The sequence below is a fragment of the Anas acuta genome, chromosome 2 (genome assembly GCF_963932015.1).
Source record: "Anas acuta chromosome 2, bAnaAcu1.1, whole genome shotgun sequence".
NCBI classification, from domain to species: Eukaryota; Metazoa; Chordata; class Aves; order Anseriformes; family Anatidae; genus Anas; species Anas acuta.
In genome coordinates, this window is record NC_088980.1 from 129,601,273 (window position 1) to 129,627,132 (window position 25,860).

The following is a 25,860-nucleotide window of genomic DNA, read 5'->3' on the forward strand; positions in this document are numbered from 1 at the left end:
CATGATAAATCCACATCTCTAGTGTATTTCTTTTGCATTACCATCACAGAAATGTAAAAGAAGGATCATCAGGTAAACAGGAAATTTGTTATTATCACAAACCTCCCAGAATCCTTTTTGAAGCAATAATGCTCTCTGAGTAGTTGCTTCTTACTAATAATCTCTGAATATTTGATGCTAAAAACAGCGCAATGGAGGAATAGCTAAGTATGTGTAAGTTATTTTTATAGATCATTAAAATATGTAACATTCTGACATTGATTTATCAACAAGAAACAAGATCAGGAAAAATGTAGCATGATTAACTGTAGGTTTACTTAGAAAAAATTCCTGAAGCAGAAAGGAAATTATAGCAGAGTTGCTTTGTTTGTTTGTTTGTTTGTTTCCTTCTTTTTCTTTGTCTACAGAGAGAGAGGAAATATGCCTCAGAAAGAAGAAAGAGAACAGTTCACTGTTCACAATATCACAGTACTTTTGGTACTTCTCCTTTCTTTCTCTTTCACTGTTAGTTCAGGTGCAGATTGTCCCCACGTGCCCAAAGACAAGCCAGCGCAGAAGCCTGGCCTGGTTGAACAAAGAGTTGTGGCCAGAGCTTAGGAAGAAAGAGAGGGGTCATGACCCTTGGAAAAGAGGGTGAGCCACTCAGGAGTACTATAAGGATGTTATGAGGCTGTGCAGGGACCAAATTAGAAAGGCCAAAGCTCATCTGGAGTTCAATCTGGCTACTGCTCTTAAAGATAACAAAAAATCTTTTTCTAAGTACATAAACATGAAAAGAACTGAAGACAATATGGGATGTGAGAGGAAACTTAGTGACAAGAGATGAGGAAAGGGCTGAGATGCTTAATGCCTTCTTTGCATCAGTCTTTAGCAGAAAGACCAGTTGTTCTCTAGATACCTGGTACCCTGAACTAGTGGAAGGGGGTGGGAATCAGGATGTGCCCCTAACAATCCACAGGGAAATGGTTGGCGACCTGCTACAGCACTTGGATGTATGCAAGTCAATGGGGCTGGATAGGATCCACTCAAGGGTACTGAGAGAACTGGCATAAGAGCTGACCAAGCTGCTTTCCATCATTTATCAGCAGTGGGGGAGGTCTCAGTTGACTGGAGGCCAGCAAAAGTGACACCCATCTACAAGAAGGGCCGAAGGGCAGACCCAGGAACTATAGGCCTGTCAGTCTGACTTCAGTGACAGAGAAGCTCATGGAATAGATTATCTTGGGTTTCATCATGAGGCACTTGCAGGGCAACCAGGTGATTAGGCCTAGTCAGCATGGCTTTATGAAAGGCAGGTCCTGCTTGACAAACCTGATCTCCTTCTGTGACAAAGTGATGATCTCCTTCTGTGACTTAGTGGATGAGGGAAAGGCTGTGGATGTGTTGTTAGGGTTGTTAGGCATTGGAATGGGCTGCCCAGGGAAGTGTTTGAGTCACCATCCCTGAAGGTATTTTATATTAATTTATATATTTTATATTAAAAAACATTCAGATGTAGAACTTAGTGATATGGTTTGGTGGAGGACTTTTTAGTGTTAGGTCAAAGGTTGGTCTAGGTGATCTTGGAGGTCTCTTCCAAGCTAGATGATTCTGTGATTCTGTGATGCCTTAAACAGTTGAGTGGACTTTCATAACCTCAGAGATAGAGCGTAGAAATATTATGACATTTAGGTTAATGTATCAATATATGTATTTTTCAAACCAGCATTTTACAGGGTCCCAGGCTTATAGAATACCAATATGTCCTATGTAAAAAGGTAACTATTAGTGTCAGGTACTCTCTGAGTTTATAAGCAAGCATTCTTTATATATGCATATATGCAATATATGGATTCTTAAAGCCTGGAGCACAAGGTCATATGCTACCTGTGTGGAAACTTCACTAGAGCTTTGCTCTTTCAGCCACAAAATGCCTTCTCCTCACACTTGGGCTTCCCCCTTGAGCTCAAGTCAAGATTGCATTTTTTTATTATTTATTTTATTTTATTTTATTTTATTTTTGAAACATGGCATCCTAGACCTTATCCTTTTCCTCTATCAGTCAGTGGGAGGGAATGCAAGCCCCTGATTTACAGAACCAGTGTTTTTTTTTATAGTAATAATCATGTAGGGTATGATTCTGCAAATTGCCTAGAACTTTTTGCAATTGTAAACATACAATTCTGCCCATGCTAGATGCAAACATTGATCTATTTGCTGCATTTATTTTGGAAAAGCTGAAACGAAAATCCAGGATCAGAGGTAGAATTTAGTCTGCCTAGATAAAATACAGGTCAACAGTGTTTCCTCAGGAAAAGTGATTTGTATTTCTACTAGAATGTATCCTTGGAATGAGTGTCAGCAGATAACCTATATATACATATACACATATACACACACATACACATATATGTACACCTATATATATATATATATATTTTTTTTTTTTCTAGTCCTTCAAAGTGTGTGTGGGAGAGTTTGATAACACTTTTATTGGGAAGAAAAGATGTGGTGGAATATTTGTCAAAGGTTTTGGAAAAACAAAACAAAACAAAATCTGTTATTCTCTGAGCAAGAGCAGTAGAAGGATTAGAAAGTCTCAGTATACTCAATACAGTTTCCATTATATATGACATTCTTTCCAGTATTTCCTTAGTAGCATCTCTTGAGGTTGCTATTAAAGAACATCACAGAATAAATGTGTTTAGAAATACTTACATGGGGTTAAATTCTTATACCTGGCACATACATTGGTGTGTCTTTAGATGAAAAAATGTTACCCTTGAGTTAGGTAGCATGATCTAGGTTCCCTTTGCAGCACCTTTGCAAACAAATCCAGATACAGGAGAAGCAAAGGTATTGAAAGGGTGAAAGTAGATTTTATACCAGAGCTCTTTCTGCAAATTCACCGAGAAAGAGAAAAGAAGAGAACTCAAGTCTTTCCAAACACTATAGAAGCATCTTAAGCTTAAAGCTTTATAGGAAAGTCTGAACTGGAAGATACATTCCTGACTCAAATGCTAACTGGTGCCTGAACACAGGCAAAGAAAGCTTTCTCCTTCCTGTTGTGTCCTCTGTGACAGGACTGGTCACAGTGAGCTGTGTGGAATGAGATCTGATACTGGCCTCAGTATCAGCCAGACCGAATCAGAGCTAGAAGGGACCAATAGCCACTTTGCCCCCTTCTGCTGTGCAGACTCTCAGCCTAGAATCAGCTCTGGAAATATGTATTTAGATGGTGTCAAGCATGGTCTATAATACTAGAACAAAACATTTTTTATCTAGAAAGCAAACAACTATGACACAATGTCACTTTAGCTTAAGAATTCTTTTTGCTACAATCAACAGTTGAACTTATGTTGTAGGTGGCAGCTGATTACACTCTACTTTATTAAACAATTTTCTCTTGTGCTTTCTTGTCTAATTAAAATGTCTTCTGTGTTTAAGACTAGGTAAACATTGTCTTTGGAGACTACACTCAACCTTCTAAAAGGTTTTCCTTAGAGCAAATGAAACTACCATTGTAGACAGATGTAGACAGTACCTGAAAGAAAGTATTTGAGAGACAGAAATAACTTTTTCACCATGTCAAACTTCTCTTCTAAAGAATACATCTTTATCAAAAATGTTGCCAAGTCAGTGTGCTGGAAGGCAGGACTGTTCTTCAGAGGGATCGGTGTGGGCTGAAGAAATTGGCTGATGTGAACCTCATGAAATTCAACAAAAAGCAATGCAAAGTATTGCATCCTGGGCTGTATCTCTCTGTCTTATGAGGAGAGGCTGGGAGAGCTGGGACAGCTCTGTATCTGACTAGAGGATACAGAGAAGATGGCTCCAGACCATGAGGGTGGTCAAATATTGGAAGAGGTTATTCAGGAAAGTTGTGGAATCTATCCTTGAGATTTTGGGGACTTGACTAGACCTGAAGGGTTACTCTGAGCAGTAATTTAATAAGATAGCAAAATGCATTTGCATTAGTTTCAGCATGCATACGTTGTAGTGTAAAGATATTGACCATTCTGACTATTCACATATGTGTAAATTAGACTTCAGCCTGCTTGTTTGGAAAGAAAAAGAACAGATCCTTTAAATGAAAGTTCCCCATTTAAAAAGGAGACAGAGCAGATGAATCCTCTATAAATGGAGTTTGACATACTAATTCCCTGAGACACATGTATGTAAATATGCTTACTAAGCTTATGTAAAATGAGTTTGAAACTCATGTTTTCCTTGATAAAAATACAGCTGTTAATAAGTGCCTATGAAAAAATACATTTAGGATATAATAATAAAAACATTATCAAAGCTTCTGGGAAACTCTTGTGCAAGGAAAAGGTACAGATAACAAATGCTGTCAGTGTTGGCAGATGGAACATTATTATATGCAGCAATAGGTTTATCTTGCCTGTTTCATCATGTGGCATTTCAATAATTTGCTACCAGGAAAAAGCTTTACTATGCATCTCTTCTCCCAGACGTTCATAATACCCAAAGCAGTAAGTGTTCAGTCTACTGACTCTCTCTTGTTTCAGCTGATATTTTAAGCACGGGTTATTAGACATCCCCAAATGGGAGTGGGACAACAATAGACATTATTTCCATACCTATCTCTTCTCCCTGCTTGATCACAGAACATTACAGAACCATTAGATACAATACAAAAAAAAAAAAAAAAAAAAACTTTCAACCTGAGAGGAATTGCCATTGATACAACTCAGCTCATGGTTTAAAGTTGCATAGCCAAAGAGACTTTCAACAACTGCAATGCAAATATTCCAGATATGCAGCAAAAAGAGAGAAATAATAGTACAGAACAATAAACCACTAGTACTGAAGAGATCATTGTTTGTATAAATTTAGATATCACTTTTCTTGATAGTGTAATGAAATCCCATTAACTATAGTATGAAAGCTGAATACTTGACTGAAAAAGAAAAATCCTTATTCAGTTTTTAATATAGTTAAGCTGTGTATGGGAAAATTGTGAAATAAAAGAGAATTAGAATAAACAGTGCAATACAAAATAACAGAGGTATAGTAGAGTGGTATTGTATCATACATATATTTTTTTGTCTGCACAGAATTCTCATTATAGTGAACCTCATCACTCACTAAGTACTGCCTTTTAAAGGGCACTCATTCATCCTTCTGAAGCTGAATTACTTTTTAGTTTTGCAGAGCAAAATATCTTGTAACTATATGTTTATTATTTTCTTAGGTGTTTGCTTGATATATGTCCATAATCACAGTGTAAAAAACACTTGAAACAGGCAGATAACTATATAGACTGTGCAAGAAATTTGGTTGCTAGTGTAAACCATCATGCCAATGCATTAAATACCAAAAGCTGATATACCTGCATCTGAGATTAGGTCTGAGATGAGTTTAATACTGGATAAGCCTTTTGCATCAGACATCACCCAATATTTTCCTCATTACAAACAAGTGCAACTAAAGATTCTTTGTAAAAGAGACTGAGAATAGTTATATAGATCAAACGAGGGGTGCAGAAAATCATGTGATGGCAACCCGTGGGAAGATAGTGCATAACTGGTCCTTGCAATGTATTTGTGTCCGGGTTACATTACAGAAGCAGGGTTTCCAATCTACTTTATCTGCATTTCATCACTTAACATTAACATTTCTCTAGGGTCAAATTATTCCTTTTTTATGCTTGCTAACCTCTGTGGTTTTCTGCAGTATAAGCAAAAATAAATTTTGCTGTCCAAAGAATAAAGGCTTGATCTGGGCTCTTCCCACTGAGAAATGGAAGGAAAAGAAGAGAGAGAAATAGAGATGGAAAAGAGACTCTTGGGGAAAAACCTGGAGAGTCAGATTTATGAGCAAGGCTGATGGCAGCGCTGAGAGTGACAGGCAGCAATACCTACTGCCACTGGGAGCAATACCCACAACATCCTTGCTTTGAATGAACAGCAGCATTACATGTATGTCTATTTTTTCCAGATACATAGCACAAGAAAACAAAATGGAAGAGGCTGTTCTGACACTTCTGTAAGTCTGTGTGTGTAAATGTCTGCAATGCTGACAATTTCTAACTAGCCTAGGACACAAAGCATCTCCCTCACACAAGGATAACTAAACAGAGTCCTTCATAAAAATATGATACTTCATAAAAACCTGAAAAATCTTTCAGTAGAGAAATGTCAGTTTAATATATCCTACATCAGTAGGGAGCACAGACTGGGGAAGAATATACATAATTATTTTTTTATTATTATTATTATTTTTTCTGTCTTGTGTTGCATTATATTCTGAGCTACTGGGCAAAACATTTTCTGTCAGCCTCAGGAAGCGGAAGGTGTTTCTTGCTTTTGAGTCTCAAACTCAGTATTATTGTGCAAGTAAGGATTCCTCTCTAGAGCTCATTTAACCCACAGATTATTATTTTTTTTCTCTTAATTTCATCAACAACAGAAACTCCTGTTTGGCATACTAGATTCATCTGTTATTACTGTGCTATTACTGCATAATTGTAGTTTGTGCATGGCAATTCATAATTAGCCCAATTTTTGCCAGTGATTTGTTTGTAAATATCACAGATATTTTATTATTATTATTATTATTAAGTTCTCACTGCAATAATTATTAATAGTTTATATGCTGTATAAAACCTAAGACAATCCTGTGCATATGTTAATAGGCTTATATTTGCTATCCTCAGGTAAGCATACCTTCAAGATATTCATTATCATATTTTGCGTATTTCAATGTCTTTTCTTTAAAGCAGTATATAAGTCTAGATTTTACCAGAAAAATGCAGCAACACCTCTATGTTAATAATAAGAGTAGCAATAGTAATAGTAATAGTAATAGTAATAGTAATAGTAATAGTAATAGTAATAGTAATAGTAATAATAACGAAGAAATACCAGCAAATATGTTTTCTAGACTTCTGAATGGTTTCTCACTGCTGATTTTGAGAGAATTCTTATGGAGCCCAGGGTCCCTCAAAGGCCTGTTTTCCAGCTACTGTAAACATGATTGCCTTACATAAAGCTACTAATTTTCATCATAAAACATTTCCATACTCCGAGCAATCATAAAGTTACTGTACCTCTTCTGTTTCAGTTTAATTTTTCTTGAACATATGTATCTGATATTAAACACCCAGATACAAATGAAGTCTAACGTCTTTCTTGTACAATGACACTAATTCTTATCTTTGCAAGAAAGCTTTATTTGGTTACATTACTTGTCTTTTTAGAGGTATAAAGTATATTACCACTCCAGTGTGCTGTTGCACAAGATGACTCTCTATTCCATACTAATCAGGACCAGTTTATAGAGAAATGTTTTGTTGTGAATTCCCAAAAGTTTATCTTTCTTTTGAGCATGTTTCATAAAATCATGATAGCAAATCTCATGAGCACACTCCTAACCTTTTGAAAACAGTTCAACAGTTTTTTAACTAGCATTCCACGTTTCCAAGCCTATTCTTTAAGATGTCCACAAAAATAGTGTCCCCATCCTGATGCAGGTACCTTTAAAGCTCTGTATCTCCAAATTTCCTCTCATGTGACCTTGTAGTTTCATTTATCTATCTTCTCCAGATTAATGTATATGATTCTCTCACCTGTATATCAAATCTGTGGACTGAAGTCCACAGAGATGAGATATATGCATTTTGAAAATGGTTTATGGAAAAAAAAAAAAAAAAAAAAAAAAGCCAATATAAGCCAATATATAAGTTTGGCACGGTTTATGTTTGCTATAATATTATATTACATGTCATTTTCCTTTAAGGACAACTACAGACATGGAAGGTTTCTTCGAACTAAAACCTCAATTAAGGTCTGTTTTTTAAGATCTGTGACTAATTGTTGCTTATTCCATCCCCTTCTAATATATGAAGTTTGCTATTCTTCAGTCTGATTGCATCCTTCATCTCAAAAAATAAAATAAATAAAATAAAAAAATAAAATATTTAGTTGTGATTATTTCCATTTTTATATCCTTCTTGCTGTTAATCAGTCTTGCCTTTGTCTCACGGTATTGAATCTGACTGGACAAATTAAAGGGCAGTGTTAAGACTATAATTAATCTTATTCTTTCTTCCTAGCAACTGGTTTACTTCTCCCTTGTTTATTTTTTTGTTTGTTTGTTTGTTTGCTTGCTTGTTTTTTTTTTCTTTTATATATATATATAATATATATAAATATATATATTATATATATAAATATATATATATAATATATATTTATTATTTAATTTATTATTTTATTTATTTTTTATTATTTAATTTATTATTTTATTAATTATATATTTATTATTATATATATATAAATATATATAATATATATATATTTATATATATAAATATATATATATTATATATATATATTATATATAATATATATAAATATATATTATATATATATATACATATTTAAATGAAAAATTTCCAATGATGTTTTTAAATGTTTTTAAATGCTAGGCTAACTCAACTGAACTTCAAGAACTATTGCTCTGTCTCAATGATAATCAACTTTTAAGGCATAATTTTCTTCGTCATTGAAATCAGCAGCTATCAACACTTTCCCATTTCTTAAGCTGGAAAAATGAATACATACATAGATTTTTCTTTAAATGTTACTTTTAAAATACTATACACATAAGACAAAAAAAAAATTCAAATATTTAAAACACTACAAAGGCTGGCCTTCAGTCTTCCTTTACACCACATATGGAGATTACTTCTAAGATTTGTTTTGGAGAAGAATAAACAGGTGGAATTTCTTTTGCAGCTGAATAAAATAGTTCTGTTCAGAGCTAGATGTGTCTGTCTGTTTTTCTCATGGGATGCAGTGGTTAGGAAATCAACATCATAGATTCAAGCTAGCTGATAAAATACTGATCGTATGTTGTAAGCAATTTCTAACTAAACAAATCGGAAAGTAATGAAAGATAGTATGATCAAGTCTTTTTTGATGGGCACACAGTTTAGTTTTCTTTCTTCAGCCCAGTAGTAACACTGCTGAGTAACAGTTTAAATCATTGACTTTTTTTTTTTTTTTATTTAGTTTAAATTAGTGATTAATTTAATTTAAATTAAAAGAAATTAGTTACAAGCCTCCCAGAAAACTGGGACATTATTTAGTGTCTGAAAACAGGCTCTGGTTTCCTAAATATTTGTCCTGTCATGCTTACTGCAAGGCTTTGCTTCTTTTTAAATTTACTACGTATTTTTTTTTGTGCGTGTGGTGTGTTGACATCTGTTAGCTCCTGTTTCCAATTTCACATTTAATTTTTCTCAATATAAATGTTAATTTTAAAATAATTGTTCTGTTCATTTACCTCATGTTACTAATGTATAGTTATGGATTATAAAAACAAACAACAACAACAAAAGCAATAAGAAGTGAAGAAACTGAGAGCCAGTAAGCCACCTGAAACATAGGTATCATGTTCTATTAAAGAAATGTCTAATTAAAGCTGATGGCTCATCGAAGGTGATTTTTTGCTTTTCTTTTTCTATCTTTCTATCTTTCTTTCAAGCATCAGAAACTGCTGTCTGGCATAAAAAAAACATAAGAAAACTGCTGTATGGCATATGTTGAATATGCCATAGTTCATTTGCCACAGTCCTTAAAAGTGAAAGACTTTTCAGAGTCAGAATCAGAGATTAACCTGAAATGAAAAACAAGGAATGGACAAAAAAGAATAGAAATTATGAACTGCTTTCATGAAAACCTGACTACTGTATGTGCTAAATCATGAGATATGAGGTTAAATATATTAACTGTAATTACACATGTAACACCCTTTCCATCTGCTTTATTATAAAGTAAAAGAGATAAAGGAAGTCCAATGTCTGTTTTAGTGTCTGTTGGGTTTAGTCCAGAAGCTGTCTTGCTCACCCTCCGTTGCTCACTACTTCTTACCTCATGGACATCATTATTAACCTTGGATATTCAATGCTGGAAACCAGTCTGGTCTTATTCATTGCCTCCCATTAATAATATATTTTTTGGGGGGGTGTGGTGGGTAGTTCTGATTAAGTTAATTTCTTGCTTGTTTATCCTGTACCATACTGTAATATAACAAACTTATAAACCTATAACAAAATTATCCTGTAATATAACAAACTTCCTAGCCTGGAACTCTGCAATCTGTTCCAGAGCACCTGTGCTCAGATAATGGGTAGTTAGGAATAGAAAGCCAATTTTGTGGCTCTATTTCAATGGATCCTGAGGGAATTAAGAAAGTTTACCCAGTATAGCTCTTGTTCACCCCCAACAGTATCAGTCACAAGAGGAAGCTTGGAAAGATTTGGCTCTAAATGTCATGTATTTTACAGTTTTCCCTGAATATTAATGTGATTCTAAGTTAAGAAAACCGTGGAATAAATTCCACAGTAACCCCACCATTTCAAACTATAGCTTCTGGAATGATCTGGAATTTGTATTTTCCATATTGTGAATTCCTTTCTTTAAATGATGGGTTAATATTATGGATAAGAATAATATGATTCTTATTCCTAATTAAGTCTGGAGTCTTGTGTCCAGCCTTGGCCAAGATAAGATGTTTCTAAGGAAAGTAATCTAGTCATCACTGTGAGTAAGCCTGGGATAATCTGCTCTTGTGAAGAACTTTGACTGTGAAGTTAGGAGGGGACCAGTAAAACTGCTACCTTGGACAGACTTTGAATTGTTCAGGGTACTGCTGGAGGGTTCCTTGGGAGTCAGTTCTGAAGGACAGAGTGGTCCAGGAAGGCTGGACGCTCCTCAAAAAGGAAGAATTAAAGGTGCAGAAGCAGGCAGTCGCTGTGTGCCATAAGATGAGCTGGCAGGGAAGATGACTGGCATGGCTGAACAGGGAACTTTTGCTGAGTCTCCAGGAGAAAAAGGGAGTTTATGTCCAGTGGAAGAAAGGAAAGGCAACCTGTAAAATGTAAAAGGAATTTGTTAGCATATGCAGAGAAAAAATCAGGAAGATCAAAGCCCAGTACGAGCTCAACCTGGCCACTATGGTTAAGGATAACAAAAAGTGTTTTTATAAATATATTAGCGGCAAGAGAAGGGCCAAGGAGAGTCTCTATTCTTTACTGGACACAGGGAAAACAGGACTACTGAGTATAAGGAAAAGGCTGAGGTTCGTAATGCCTTCTTTACATTTGCATTTACTAACCAGGCCACTTATCCTTGGGGTATTCAACCTCCCAGCCTGGAAGTCTGGGACAGGGAGGAGAAGAACTCCCTGGTAGTTCATGTAGAAACAGTTAGAGACCTGCTGGTCCACCTGGACTGTCACAAGTGCATAGGGCCAGATGGGATCTACCCGAGGGTGCTGAGGGAGCTGGTAGATGTGATTCCTGGGCCACTTTCCATCATCTATCAGTGGTCTTGGTCATCTGGCTAGATCCTGGATGACTGGAGACTTGCTGATGTGATGCCCATCTATAAGAAGGGTCGTAAGGAGGACTTAGGGTATCACAGGCCTGTCAGCCTGACCTCTGTGCCAGGAAAGGTGATGAAACAGGTCATCTTGAATGCTATCATGCAGCATATGTGGGACCACCAGGAGATCAGGCACAGTCAGCACGGGTTCATGAAAGGCAAATCCTGCCTGACACACCTCATCTCCTTCTATGACTGGGTGACCCACCTGCTGGAAGAGGGAAAAGCTGTTGGCATAGTCTGCCTAGACTTCAGCAAGGCTTTTGACACTGTCACCCATAGTATTCTCCTGGAGAAGCTGGCAGCCAATGGCTTGGACAGGTAAACTCTTTGCTAAGTTAAAAACTGGTTGGATAGTTGGGTCTGGACAGAGGTGGTGAACAGAGTGAAATCCGGCTGGTGACTGAGTGCGCACTCAGTAAGTTTGCATATGACACCAAGTTGTGGGGAAGTGTCAATCTGCTGGAGGGTATGAAGGCCATGCAGAGGGACCTGGACAGGATGGATTGATGGGTAGAGGCCAATGGGATGAGGTTCAACATGGCTAAATGCTGGATCCTGCACTTTGGCTCCAACAACCCCATGCAGCACTACAGGCTTGGGGCACAGTGGCTGAAAAGCTGTGCAGAGGAAAAGGATCTGGGAATGTTGATGGACAGCTGGGAGTTGGCATCTTCTCACAGATAAATAGAGATAGGACTAGAGGGAATGGCCTCAAGGTGCACCAGGGGAGGTTTAGTTTAGAAATTACGAGACATTTCTTCTCAGAAAGAGTAGTCAGACATTGGCATCCTGTAGTGGGTTTACGTGGCAAGGTTTTGGTAGCAGGGGGCCACAGAGGTGGCTTCTGTGAGAAGAGTCTAGAAGCTGCCCCATATTAGGTAAGGGCCCTACTGCTTACCAGAGCTGAGCCAATAAGTGACATTGTTTGCGCCTCTGTGAGAGCATATTTAAGACAGGGGAAAAAAATGCTGCACCACACAGCAGCTAGGAGGGTGAGAGGAGTGAGGAACAGCCTTGCAGGCACCAAGGTCAGTGAAAAAGGAGGGGGAGCAGTGCTCCAGGCACTGGAGCAGAAGTCCCCTGCAGGCTGTCCCTCTGCAGCCCATGGAGTTCCACGGTAGAGCAGGGTTCCATGCTGCAGCCTGTGTAGGAGACCATGGTGGAGAAGGTGGATCTGCACTGACAGAGGCTGTGGCCTGTGGAAGACCCCTGCTGGAGCAGATTCTGGGCCAGACCTGTAGCCTGTGGAGAGGAGCCCACGCAGAAGCAGGTGACCTGGCAGGAGCTGCTGCCCGTGGGGGACCCAGGCTGGAGCAGTTTGCTCCTGAAGGAAGGACCCCGTGGTATGGACCCATATCTGGAGCAGTTCTTGAAGAGCTGCTGCCTGTGGGAAGTCCACATTGTAAACCCACTACACATCCCCAGGGCAGTGGTGGAGTTACTGTCCCTAGGGGCGCTTAAGGAAAGGTTGGACATGGTGCTTAGGGACATGGCTTAGTGGGTGACATTGGTGGTAGGGGAATGATTGGACCAGATGATCTGGGAGGTCTTTTCCAACCTTAATGATTCTATGGTTCTATGAGTCTGTGATTTTCTTTTCCATCTGATCTCTAATCATTCCTGGTCTCCCTTATTTTCTGTTACACTTTCATTGAATCTAATTGAATAATATATGTTAATATATATTTCCTATAATATGTTTTTCTTCATGCCATAATTGATTTTTATTTATTTATTTATTTATTTATTTATTAGGTCCTTTACTAAGTAAGAGGACTGAGAAAAATGGGTTGATAAATGCACCAAGATTTCTATATTCTAGACAGTTCTCTGCTGTCTTCCTTATGTTGTCTTGTGCAAATACAAGCTGGCTGGTATTTGCTGGGGAAATAGGAACGTTTTTGCATGAATATTAATATAAAGGACTTTATACTTGCCCTACATTCTACATGCTCTGTATACAGAAACAAAGTGGAAAAATGCAATGGAATCAGAAATTTTCTCTAGCTACTGTAAAGGACCTTTTGTTTGCTGAGAACACCCTGGCGAAGTAAGAGCTCTTAGGAAAAAGATTGTTGTTGTGGAAGACAACAAGATGATGCTGGAATAGGCATGAATAGCTTGACATGCTGAACTCATGAAAGCTTAAATAGTTTTCTTTGAAGACATATAGTAATTACATGAAAGGACAGGAAGCAAATTACTGTTTCCATAAAGTCTTTGTTGAGCCAAGTTAGTCCAGCTATGTTGAGATCTGCTCATCGTGGACAACAACTCTGTTCATCCTTTTGTGCACAGGAGCACAATGGACACCAAATGTATTACAAATGATCTGTGTGCACAGGAGAGTCTTGATAAGCATCAGCCTTGTTCTGACAATAGAAGAAAATAGCTCTCCCTCCTGACAGAGAAGTCAGGAGGTACTAAGTTACTGGGCCTGCTAATGGTCTTTTGCAGGGCTGTAGAACAAAAGTAGGTACTGTGAAGTTGTGCCAGGGCTATAAGAACAGCAGGCAAAGAAAGAATTTATTTATTTATTTATAAACTTTGGGCAGTATTGTTTTTTAGATTTGTTTTTGTCTGGGCTTTAGAAGAAACAAGGAAAGTAGGAAAATTTGTGAACACATATTCAGACTTGTTTCAGGTGTACTTAGGCATAAGATTCGCTTTGAACTGGAAAAAAATGGGAAATTATGCTTGAAACTATGAAAATAAGAAAAAAAAATGCTATGGTGATTGGATCAAAAGATATTATATAAATTTCATTATCAAATTTATTTTTTGTTAAATATAATATTCATAAACATTGGTGGTGGTGGTTTTTAAGTTATTTAGGAAATATACTTGTCCTTGATCCCTGGAACACATAGTTTTCCACAAACCAAAGGAAAATCATTTAATCAAAAATTTTCTCTAGCAAACCTAGTTGTATGAACAAGGGGATTTTTCTTAGGCTTTACTGTGTCAGTTTGTATTTTTTGGCTATTATCATGTTATCTTTTTCTTATTTCTGCTAATAGTTAAAGAGTCTCAGTTTGCTCAACAATTTTTGTTTGAACTTCTCCATGACCCAATATTTTTCTAAGTTCATTCTTCCACAAGATAGTCCATAGCAAGTTCTTGCCTAGATACATACATCTATTATGAAGATATAAATCTACAACAGTTACTATTTTCTTATTTTTTTTTCAATTTATTACAGTATTTTAAAAATATGGGTGAATGAAGCAATCAGTGAAAAGCATTCCTTTGAAATAAATAAATAATATCTTTATTTTAGAAATACTAAGACAGAGAACATTAGATTTTTTTTTTTTTAATAAACTTTCCAGATTCACACAAAAATTATAGTTAAAAAAGCAGTAACAATATTTCCATGAGATATCCATGGTTTACCCATACCTAAAACATCTCAGTGTCAACTGTTGTCTATCATCCATAAAGAAACTAGGGTTAGGATAGAGTCTACATTTATATTTGAAACCTATAAGACTCACAGCAGTCATGCTCGTTTTCTGAACTTCTAGATATCCAAAAGAGTGCGGAAAAATATGTCTGTAGAGTCCACAGAAGAATAAATTATTGCCCTATTCAGTGTAGATCCTCTCCTCAGAAATAAATATTTTAATTAGGTGATAGTTAATATTCAGTATTGTTTATATTGTTTCTGGTCTTCATGGGAGTTTCTGCAGCTTCTAAACCTCACTCCACCACTTCAGCTCTCATAAAGTTTCTACCGTAGTGATAATACCATTTAGGACTGACTATTTTCTCTGAATTGAATTGGTAGTTTTTTATTTTATTTATTTTTTTCCTACTCTTTAATCCTTTAAAAGAACATATTTTGAGTGGCTAATCTCAGTACTTAATCTCAAAAGCAATTGGAATGAGCAGCTAACCACTGTCTCTTTGGTTACCCCCAGGCTAAATCCAGTATCTTAGAGCACTGCACTAGAAAAGAGTATTTCATACGTTAGCTAATACGGGTAATGCAGCTCCAGGTCATTTTTGCAGTAAGGTTATAATATAAAATATTTGAAAGTTTAAAAATGGAAGTATTGGAAATATCCTCCAAACAACAAATCATTGTTTGTTACTCTATTAAATCTTGACCTGCAGTTTTGACTGCAACAGGAAAACACCCTGTCAGAATAGCACCTGAGGCAGTAAAGGACAACATATCAGATGTCTGTTTATTGTGTGCTCCAGTGACTCCTAGAAAAACAGAGCCAGTCTGTAAAGTATGTTGGAAGAAAACAGAAACAAACAAACAAACAACAAGCATAAAAACCGGTGCTTGTCTTGACCTCTTTTCATTAACAAATGACAGTTCTGTTCCTTCATCTGTCTTCTTCTAAAGACCTTCAGAGAAATGTTCTTGCTGGATACTTTGCCTTTCATGGCATAAACAATTCAGTGCTAAACTATTATATATAAACATATATACAATAGTATATTAGATTAATACACGATGGCAAAGGAATACATATTATGGAGTGTATGAAGGAATACATATTACAAAAGAATACACATTATGGAGTGACGGAGCACTGGAACAGGCTGCCCAGGCTGGTTGTGGAGTCGTCTTCTCTGGAGATATTCAAGGCCCATCTGGATGCCTACCTGGGCAACCTGCTCTAGGGAACCTGCTTTGGCAGTGGGGCTGGACCTGATGATCTCTCAAGGTCCCTACCAACCCCTACCATTCTGTGATTCTGTGATATTAATAATAACCCTAATCACTGTAGACATGGATTAACTGTACCATATCACAACCTCATAAATCATATTAATTGACGTACATCTGTATAGGCCATAACACACTCCCTTTACTATCCGAAAATGAATATGGGGCCTTTTCTTTTTAGGAGAATAAGGCCTTTCCTGTTAGGAAAGTAAGAGAAATTTGAGTCACTGCTACACATTCCCAATGTGTAGTTTAGGTGAAGGTACCTAGACTATGTCTATATTGGTGAATAAAACAGTGCTAGTTATAGAGACAATTAATTGAGCTACTTATCCATGCTGCTTTATATGATACAACTAAATAAAACAAGAACAATCTGTTCCTGGGGCTGAGAAATAGACTGCCTATGATCAATTTGTACTGCACTTCTGCTGGCCTTCTGAGTTACGTATGATGCTTCTGGAACAGTAGGATATAATTTTGTGTGTGTGTGTGTGTGTGTGTGTGTTTGTGTGTGTGTGTGTTTGCTGTTGTCATTTCAGGATCTGCAGGATGAAGAGATTAAGGGTAAGTGATATTTGTTCATTTTGTGCCCTGGGAATCATTCAAAGTACTTGATATTCTCCTCTGGTGCCTGGACATTTTTTCAAGAATGTTATTTTTGCAAAATTCATGGAAAGAAACATGCTAATAGTTATATGATGGACTGCAGTTGTCAGCATCCTAGTTCTATTTATCTTAGTGGTATAAATAGAGTCTATCAGTGCAAGTCAGTGTGATGGAGGTTAAACAAATCTAGTCTGCTTTAAATGTGAAGGATAGCATGTGCTCTGTTTTATTGTGTGAGATTTTCCAGGAGAAAACATGAGACCCATATGTACATGTTTCCACTGTACATTTTTTCTCTTCAGCCTCCCAACATGGCAGCCTCCTTTTTCTTTTGGAATCAGGGCAGCATCCAGCCTTCTCTAGGAAGTCTGCAACCTTTTCTCCCTAAAGAAGAGCCTTTTCATCTTCAATGAATTCACTAAGGTAAATATACAGGTATCCGTTAACTCCTGACTTGATGATGATTAAAAACTAGATTTGCTGAGACCTGCGTCAGATTTGAAGTATTTCAGCTGAGGTTTTGTGTTTCCTAAGAACCCTGGGACTTAAAATTCACTGGCTTTCTTCAGAGTGAGATGAAACCAACCATATTATCTATTTAAATATCATTAAAAATACTTAGTATTTGTGAGGTAAAAATAATTATTAAAACAAAACAAAACAAAAACACACTAGGATTTGCCTAAAATAAAGCTCTGCTTAGCACGGCATATTATTTTCAAGTACATACATATATGCAGTAATTTCAGGTAATATGCACCCTGTAATTATGCTCAAACTATTATTGAAACTATGGGGAAGCTAGAGTTAATCTGAAAAAATCCAAACATTTTAAGATATGTAAATGGATGTAAGACTATGTAAACAACATCAACTCCTACACAATGTTAAAATAGATTAAGTACAAGGAAGGGGAGTTAACTGTTCATTCAAAACCCTTTTATTTTTTCTTGATGTGAACCTTCAAATGCAAAAAGTCTTGATCACAATATTAGGGTAATCTTCAGTATGCATTCAGACCTTTACTCATCTCTCTGATGCCTAAGTATGTATTTGTGTAGTGCAACTTACTTGGATGTCTTCTAAATTTAACTTTTTTTTTTTTCTTATTTATTTATTTATTAATACTATATCCAGGGATATAGTATGATGGCAGCATTACCATCATCTGTTTTATATTAAATGGAGTATCCACAATAATTCCATCCTGATATAGGTTTACTTCATAATTTGAAAATGCTTTATTCAGTTTTAAACTCTACCAAATAAATAAATAAATAAATAATGATACTTTTCAAGACCTGATTTATGATGTATTTACAAGTCAAAGAACTGGCACCAGAAGCAAAGCCTAAAAATGCCACTGGTAATAAAAAGGATATGCCTGCATATATGGCAGAACGAGGTATTGCTTGATCTGGATAATACAGAGATTGAAATGGCTGGGAAATAGAAATGGATAGAAAATTTTGAGCAACCTGGTCTAGAGGAAAGTGTCCCTGTCCATGGCACCGGGGATGGAATTAAATGATCTTTAAGGTTCCTTCAAAACCAAACCATCTATGATTCTACAAAACTATGCCTTTAAGGTAAGTCTTATTCTCATATATAAACTAAAGGTTTCTGCTTGAAAATTTCTAGCACAGAGTAGCTCAGAAATCTCATTACAGTTTAACAATTTAAGCTTTACCTATAATAAGAAAGTATAAAAAGTAATAAAAAAAAAAAACTTTTCCAACAAAAAGAACAGGGGATAAAGTAGAAATTATCGTCTATACCAATATGAAACACTATTTAAAGTAAAGTGAAATTGTAACTGTTTTCTTGGCTAGGAATTTAATCTGGTTTTAAGAAGTGATTTTTACAGTGGCCAAAAGAAGTCTGACAATTTGGAAGCAAAAACTGTATTTGATAATGGTTTGGCTAATGAGATCTCTGTTTGGAGAAAAATAGATTAAACATGTTTGGACTATCCAGAGGAAGTTTTACCAATCTTCAACAAAAATGTACTGCTAGTGCACAGTCACAGTTCATGGTTGTGGAAATAACCATTTTTAGACTGTACCTACTAAGCAAAAGTTGGAGTAGAAAAAGAAAATAAATGAAGATGACTAAGTGAAAAGGATGAATAAACGGCTGTGAAGGAGCTCCATTAGCTTCTGGTTCATAGACTGAAGTAAAATAAATAGCAACACTAGATGACTGGTGATCCATCTCATCCCATTCTGTTTACTTCTGTATACTTCAAAATAAAGGAAAGAATTAAAGGGTCGTAAAGATTCTAATATGAGACACAGTGAGCTACAAAGTAGCTCTTAAATGTACTGCACAGTAGAAGAGATATAAACTCCTCTCTTTAATTAAAACAAAATGATAACACCAGGACATTAAAGTATATCTATATATGTATATGTTCAATACATATAACTGTTCTATTAGACTCTTGAGCCAAATACATGTCTGGCGTAAATAGACTTGAATTCATTAAAGTCAATAGAGTTGTTCCTGTTAACATTCATGTGAATTTGTCCCTTGGTCTTCTAAATTGTCCATTTCCTCTAATGAGCATCTCTGAACTGAAGACTCAGATCCAATCTGCTTTACCTCTGAACTCAAGAGAGGTTTTAAGGGCTAGGGAAACTGGCTCTAAACTTAAAGACTTATGAGGGGATTTTTCTCTTAAATCTGGACCCTGAGACTGAACAGATTTGGTTTGATGAGGGGAACAAATATCAGAACAGAAGAAAAATTTTACTTTGTAATTTATGTTGTGCCTCTTTTAAATTTGTATATACAGGCTTCGGATGATGTCTCTAATACTGTATTTATTATCTAGTCTAGTTAACAGCTTTTATGACAGTACATGGACTCATAATTTGCCATTACATATCTTGCAGTTCACATGGGTTGCAGTTCAGTAAAAAAAAATAGACTACCCTTAAATTTATGTTTTCCTTCTTAATCTTGAGTGAAAATATGTAGGTGTTTAAGATTTTCAAGGGCAATGAGTAGGGATTCTACAAGCACTGACAAAAAGAAGACTAGAGAAAGTGTGGGTCCTCGTCAGGAGTCTTGGTTACCTGGGACAGTGAAAAGGCTGAGGTACTGAATTCCTTTTTTGTCTCAGTCTTTACCAGCAAGACTGGCCTACAATCTCAGTGTCAGAAGATCCCTATTTATTAGGGCATCATTCACAAGTCTATGAAGGTAAATATACCATTCCCTGTTGTGTAATCAATGGTGAAATCAAATCTTGAATGAACATAAGTTCCTATTTCTGTTGAAAAACCATAACAAAAGACAGTGCTTGACATCAACTGAAACATCAACTGAACATAAACTTTTTTTTTTTTTTTTAAGGTGGTTCCCTCTTAACATGATTTTGTGTGTTCATCACCCTTCTAAAATCTGAAAAGCAGAGATGATCTGAAATAATTAGCCACGTTCATGTAAGATATTACAGAATTTCAAATCAATCACAAACAAGAAAACTGACTTCTGGTTACTTCATGAATGAAAGGGAAGAGCATTGGGACAGGCTTTAAAAAGGTGATGTGGAATCTGTCTTTCTATGCACGTGTACTATAGATAGAATTATTTCTATTTACAACATGTGTGGTAGGTTAACTTTGGCTAGCTGCCAGGTGCCCCCAAGCCACTCTCTCACTCCCCTTCCCCAGCGGGACAAGGGGAAAAATACAGTGAAAAAAGATTGTGGATTAGGATAAGGACAGGGAGGTCGCTCACCGATTGCTATCATGGGCAAAATAGTCTCAGCTTGGGGAAGACTAATTTGGCTTTATTGTCAATGGAAAATACAGTAGGATAGTGAGAAATAAAAACAAAATTGAAAACACCTGCCCCCAGTACTGCTCTTATACCTGGGCTCAACTTTGGTCTTGATTCTTCTACCTCTTTGCTCCGCACGCAGCACAGGGGAATGGGAAATGAGGTTACAGTCAATATATAATCCTTTGTCACTGCTGCTTCTTCTTCCTGACTCTCTTCCCCTGCTACAGCATAGAGTCCCTCCCACAGGATACAGTCCTTCAGGAACTGATCCAACATAGGCTTCTCACAGACTGCAGTTTGTCAAGGACTGCTCCAGTGTGGCTCCATAACAGAGGGAACAGTGCTTTGGGAATGAACTGCTGCAGCCTGGGCCCCCCACAGAACACACTTTCTGCCAGACCTTCTGGAGCGTCCTCTTGTGTGGACTCTTCATGGGCTGCAGCTTCCTTTAGGTCATATCCACCTGCTTTGGTCTTCATGGGCTGCAGTGTGGATCTCAGGTCCAATATGTTTCTCCATAGCCAACCTGCTCCACCACAGTTGTCTCCGTGGGCCACAGCAAAACTTCTTCAGCACTAGGAGCACCTCCTCCCCCTCTTTCTTCGTTGACCTTGTGTCTTCAGGGTTGTTTCTCCCATATTTTCTCACTCTTCTCTTTCATTTGCTGTTGCACAGCATTTTGTTGTAGCGAGAGTACTGTGCCCCATTAAATGGAATGTGACTTCCTAATTTCTTTCTAACATTTGTAGTTTTTTTTCTTTCTTTTCCATCAAAGTGCTTATTCTGATTGAAACAATAAATGCTTATGCTGGAAGTAGCATGCTAGAAAGTAGCATTTAATACTAATTTTCACATTCATAAATGAATACAAAATATTCAGAACTAGGGAACAAAAAGTTTATGGGAAAATAAGCATATATTTTTAATGTCCATTTAGGAAAAAAAATACATCCAGACAAACTGAAAACTGAAATTTTTCTCTCTGGTATGTTTTTGCTTCAATATTAATGAAAGGTTTCCAAAAGTATTGTTATGATTTCACATCACTGCTTGATAGGTCTGAAAAGCAAATGTTCTCTGCAATTTTTGTATATTTTTTATACTGTTGAGCTGTTTTCCATAAAATATACCTTACATTCACATTTGGAAAATAATCAGATTGAGAACATTAATGATGAAATAATGTATGAAAATATTTTCTTGACCACAGACATTCTTTTGATGAACTTGGAAAATAGGTACTGTAAATGTAGTTTTCTAGCAAAAATGCAGAAAAGAAAACTCTATGTCTGGGTGTTGTTTAATGTTGTCCAAATATCTACGTATGTAACTATGGATTTTGAAAATCTGAAATTATTCTAGTGATGTAGAACACATCAGGGTCAAATTGTATTACGTGATCATTATACAAAAGTATATTACAGTGCTGCTTCAATCATATTTTTTTCCTTTTAATTTCATTTTTGGAAATCAAATGACATGATTTCCTTTTTTTTTGTGACAGGGAGTCCTAAAAAAACGTTTTTACAAAATGAGTCACAATAATTGATTTTTTAGTTGAATGAGGGACAGAGTTGTGCTTGTTTCCTATGAAGCTACTTCTCAGAAAACCCTAGCTGGTGAAGGAAAGGAATACATGTTATTAGATTGTGTGATAGCACACCTATCACTCTTTTTGACCGAAAGTCATTTTCATTTGCAATGAGCAATTTCAGTTACATGGTACTGTTACAGTTGAGTTCCTTTGCTAGTCCAGTGTGCAGCAGCAGTCAATGCTCTCTAGAGATATATGTTATACTGAAAGAGGCGGATTCAGTAAGACATCTTTCCTCTGTAGGATTTGTGATACATAAAAGTCTTGTCACTTTGACATTTGCTACTTTTGCTTTATGATTTTTCCCTATTTTCCTCTTCTGTACGTACGCTATCATTATCATCCAAGTTGAATGGTTCTTACTGCACAGTAAGGTCAGAAGGGAGAGCTATGTGTTGTGATAGTACTCTGCTTTTCACCAGATGACAGCAAAAAATCAGCAGGAGGGGGAGTATTTTTATTGTGTTTTGGTTATTACAATACAGTTAAGACACACTAGTCATCTTCTAGGTACATATAATCTTACATCTAGTCAATGCACGTTTTGAATGTTCATTTCTAAATGTCAATCACCATCATTTATTACCTTGTTATAAACCCTCTTACAATTTAAACAAAGCAAAAACATTTGTTACATCGAATGTTCATTTACTGGTAGTTGGAGTGACCATTAGCAATCTCAAACACTCTATAGCTGAAGGAAAACTATGCAACCTGTCAAAGCAATTGAGCAAAATGCCCATCCCTATCACTAAGGTTCTGATATTAGCCCACAGAATTTGAGCTGTTTGCCTGATACTTAGTATTACTCGATAAATACTTGTTATTTATCACATTGAATGCATTCATAAAATAAATTTTTAAGCAAATTCAGTGTAATTAGAGAATATTTCTAAACCCATCAACATTTTCCAGTGTTGTAGTAAATTCAGAGTTTTGCAAGAAACGTTGTTTGCTTAATTAAAGAAATTTGCAGGGGAAAAAAAAAAAGTTAATATTTGCACTCATTAAAATTAGTCATTTATACAGGCATTTTTACTGAAATGTTTAAGAATATTATTTGTATTACTTAGTCAAAAAGAGCAGAGAAAGCCGTCGTGGGTAAAATTATAGACAAAGGCAGCCAATAAGGTGCCTATTCACCCTCATATATGAAAGTTGTTTTGATTTTGTCTTTGAACTATTTAATCAACACACTTTACATCTGTGTAATGCTTATTTCAAGTAAGTCACACATAAAATATGTCCTAGAGTGCAATCTGAAATAGAAAACTGTACATATATCAGACTGCATTCCATTTAAAGACTTTGACATGGACAAATTTAAACTCAGTCTCCAGTGAGTTCTTGGGACATGTCATTTTAAAACTTTGCAGCCTGTTAAGCTCACAGGATTGGAAATAAACACAGGGGCAAAATGTCAAAAGGATGACAGAACATCAAGTGTAAATAAAAACACTCTCAGCTCTCCCAAAGGCACTAGGAGATGTGAACTTACTAACCATCTGAGTTAATCAAATGTTAAATTTAAGGAGCAGAACAGAAGTGAATACATTTTTCACCTCCATTTAACTAAAATGGTTACACAATTTTAATGAGACAGCTATGTGAATAGACAACAAAAGCATGTGATCTTGTATAGTAATGTGCCAATATCTATAAAATGCCATAGCCTGTTGTAAACAGAATACATTTTAAAAGATTATAACACATAAAAACTTTAGATGTAGTCTAAAATCACTACCCATGGGTTGAAAAATTCTTACCTGATGCCTATAAAAAAGGCAATCTCTTCTGTTCTTTATTTCAATAGTGTTTGTTTTTTTTTTTTCTTTGTACTTCAGCCCTATCCAAATAAATATTGGATATTCGAATCCACCTCAAGAGTTTGTTTTTTTTGTTGTTTTTTTTTTTCTCCGTATTTATTTCATTCAGGATGCGTTTTTCATTGGGAGCATTGTCAATACAAGGGTTGGGAGACACATTCTATTTTGTACAGGTTTAAATTGTATTTCACTGTGTTGTTCTTTTTCATTTAATCATATCTATGTAAATAATGAGAGAGAAAAGAATTTGTTTATGTTGCTAAGTATATCCTGAAAATACCTACACATCACAAATAACAACATCTTGTGTACTACTCAAGGGACAGTAGCTGTGTGTGATAGCATTTGTTTATCTCACAGGTCTGCACTTACAGATAGTGAAAGACTAAAAGACTTTCCCAAGGATGGTCAGAATTATAGACCATCAAAACAATTTTTCAGCATCTATTTGTGATTATCACAATTTATCTTCCTGCAAGACTCCAGAGTTGAAGGATTGTGTTCAAACTGTTTTTCTGTTATGCACTACCTTTCATAGCTTCAACAGAATAGATCCAAAAGTCCTGGTAATTGTTTGTTCAATTCCAGTGCCACAGCAAATCTTTTCTGTTACTGTTCAAAGCACTAAGATAAAATTGACCTATACTAGATTGACTTTTGTGCCAAACACCATGTGTTTGGGATGCTTGGGCTGAGAGATTTCTGATTCAGATTGCTAAACCACAGCCTGCTTCTTATTAGTGAAGAGTCCATATAGAACCAGAAACTGTGGTAAAATCAGTCGTAGTTAATGGTCTGATCTTACCTATGGGCACAGGTCATCCTCCCCAGAAAGGAGCAGAGGAACTGAAAAAAGCAATGATCTTAAAACTTGTCTCCTAAAGCGCCCAAAGTTTTTTTAATTTTAATGACAGAATTAAGTACTATAATTTGATGTATCTAACCCTGTAAGAATCACAGAATCACAGAATCACAGAATTTCTAGGTTGGAAGAGACCTCAAGATCATCGAGTCCAACCTCTAACCTAACACTAACAGTCCCCACTAAACCATATCCCTAAGCTCTACATCTAAACGTCTTTTGAAGACTTCCAGGGATTGTGACTCCACCACCTCCCTGGGCAGCCTGTTCCAATGCCTCACAACCCTTTCAGTAAAGAAGCTCTTCCTAACATCTAACCTAAAACTCCCCTGGCGCAACTTTAGCCCGTTCCCCCTCGTCCTGTCACCAGGCACGTGGGAGAATAGGCCAACCCCCACCTCTCTACAGCCTCCTTTAAGGTATCGGTAGAGAGCGATAAGGTCGCCCCTGAGCCTCCTCTTCTCCAGGCTGAACAAGCCCAGCTCCCTCAGCCGCTCCTCGTAGGACTTGCTCTCCAGACCCCTCACCAGCTTCGTCGCCCTTCTTTGGACCCGCTCAAGCACCTCGATGTCCTTCTTGTAGTGAGGGGCCCAAAACTGAACACAGTACTCGAGGTGCGGCCTCACCAGAGCCGAGTACAGGGGGACGATCACCTCCCTAGCCCTGCTGGTCACGCTGTTTCTGATACAAGCCAGGATGCCGTTGGCCTTCTTGGCCACCTGAGCACACTGCTGGCTCATATTCAGCCGACTGTCCACCATCACTCCCAGGTCCTTCTCTGCCTGGCAGCTCTCCAACCACTCATCTCCCAGCCTGTAGCTCTGCTTGGGGTTATTGCGCCCCAGGTGCAGGACCCGGCACTTGGCCTTGTTAAACTTCATGCAGTTGACCTCAGCCCATCGGTGCAGCCTATCCAGATCCTCCTGCAGAGCCTTCCTACCCTCGAGCAGATCGACACACGCACCTAACTTGGTGTCATCTGCAAACTTACTGAGGGTGCACTCAATGCCCTCGTCCAGATCATCGATGAAGATGTTGAAGAGGACCGGCCCCAGTACTGAGCCCTGGGGGACGCCACTAGTGACTGGAAC

The 25,860-nt window shown here is 36.9% G+C and overlaps 1 long non-coding RNA gene across 1 annotated transcript; it reads left to right on the forward strand.

Moving 5' to 3' along the window:
• Positions 1 to 16,912: 16,912 nt before the first annotated feature.
• LOC137851243 (uncharacterized) lies at positions 16,913 to 23,910 on the forward strand. The gene is made up of 3 exons (XR_011093089.1): positions 16,913 to 17,118; positions 20,056 to 20,244; positions 20,715 to 23,910. It is a non-coding gene; the product is annotated as an uncharacterized lncRNA (long non-coding RNA).
• The last annotated feature ends 1,950 nt before the right edge of the window (positions 23,911 to 25,860 follow it).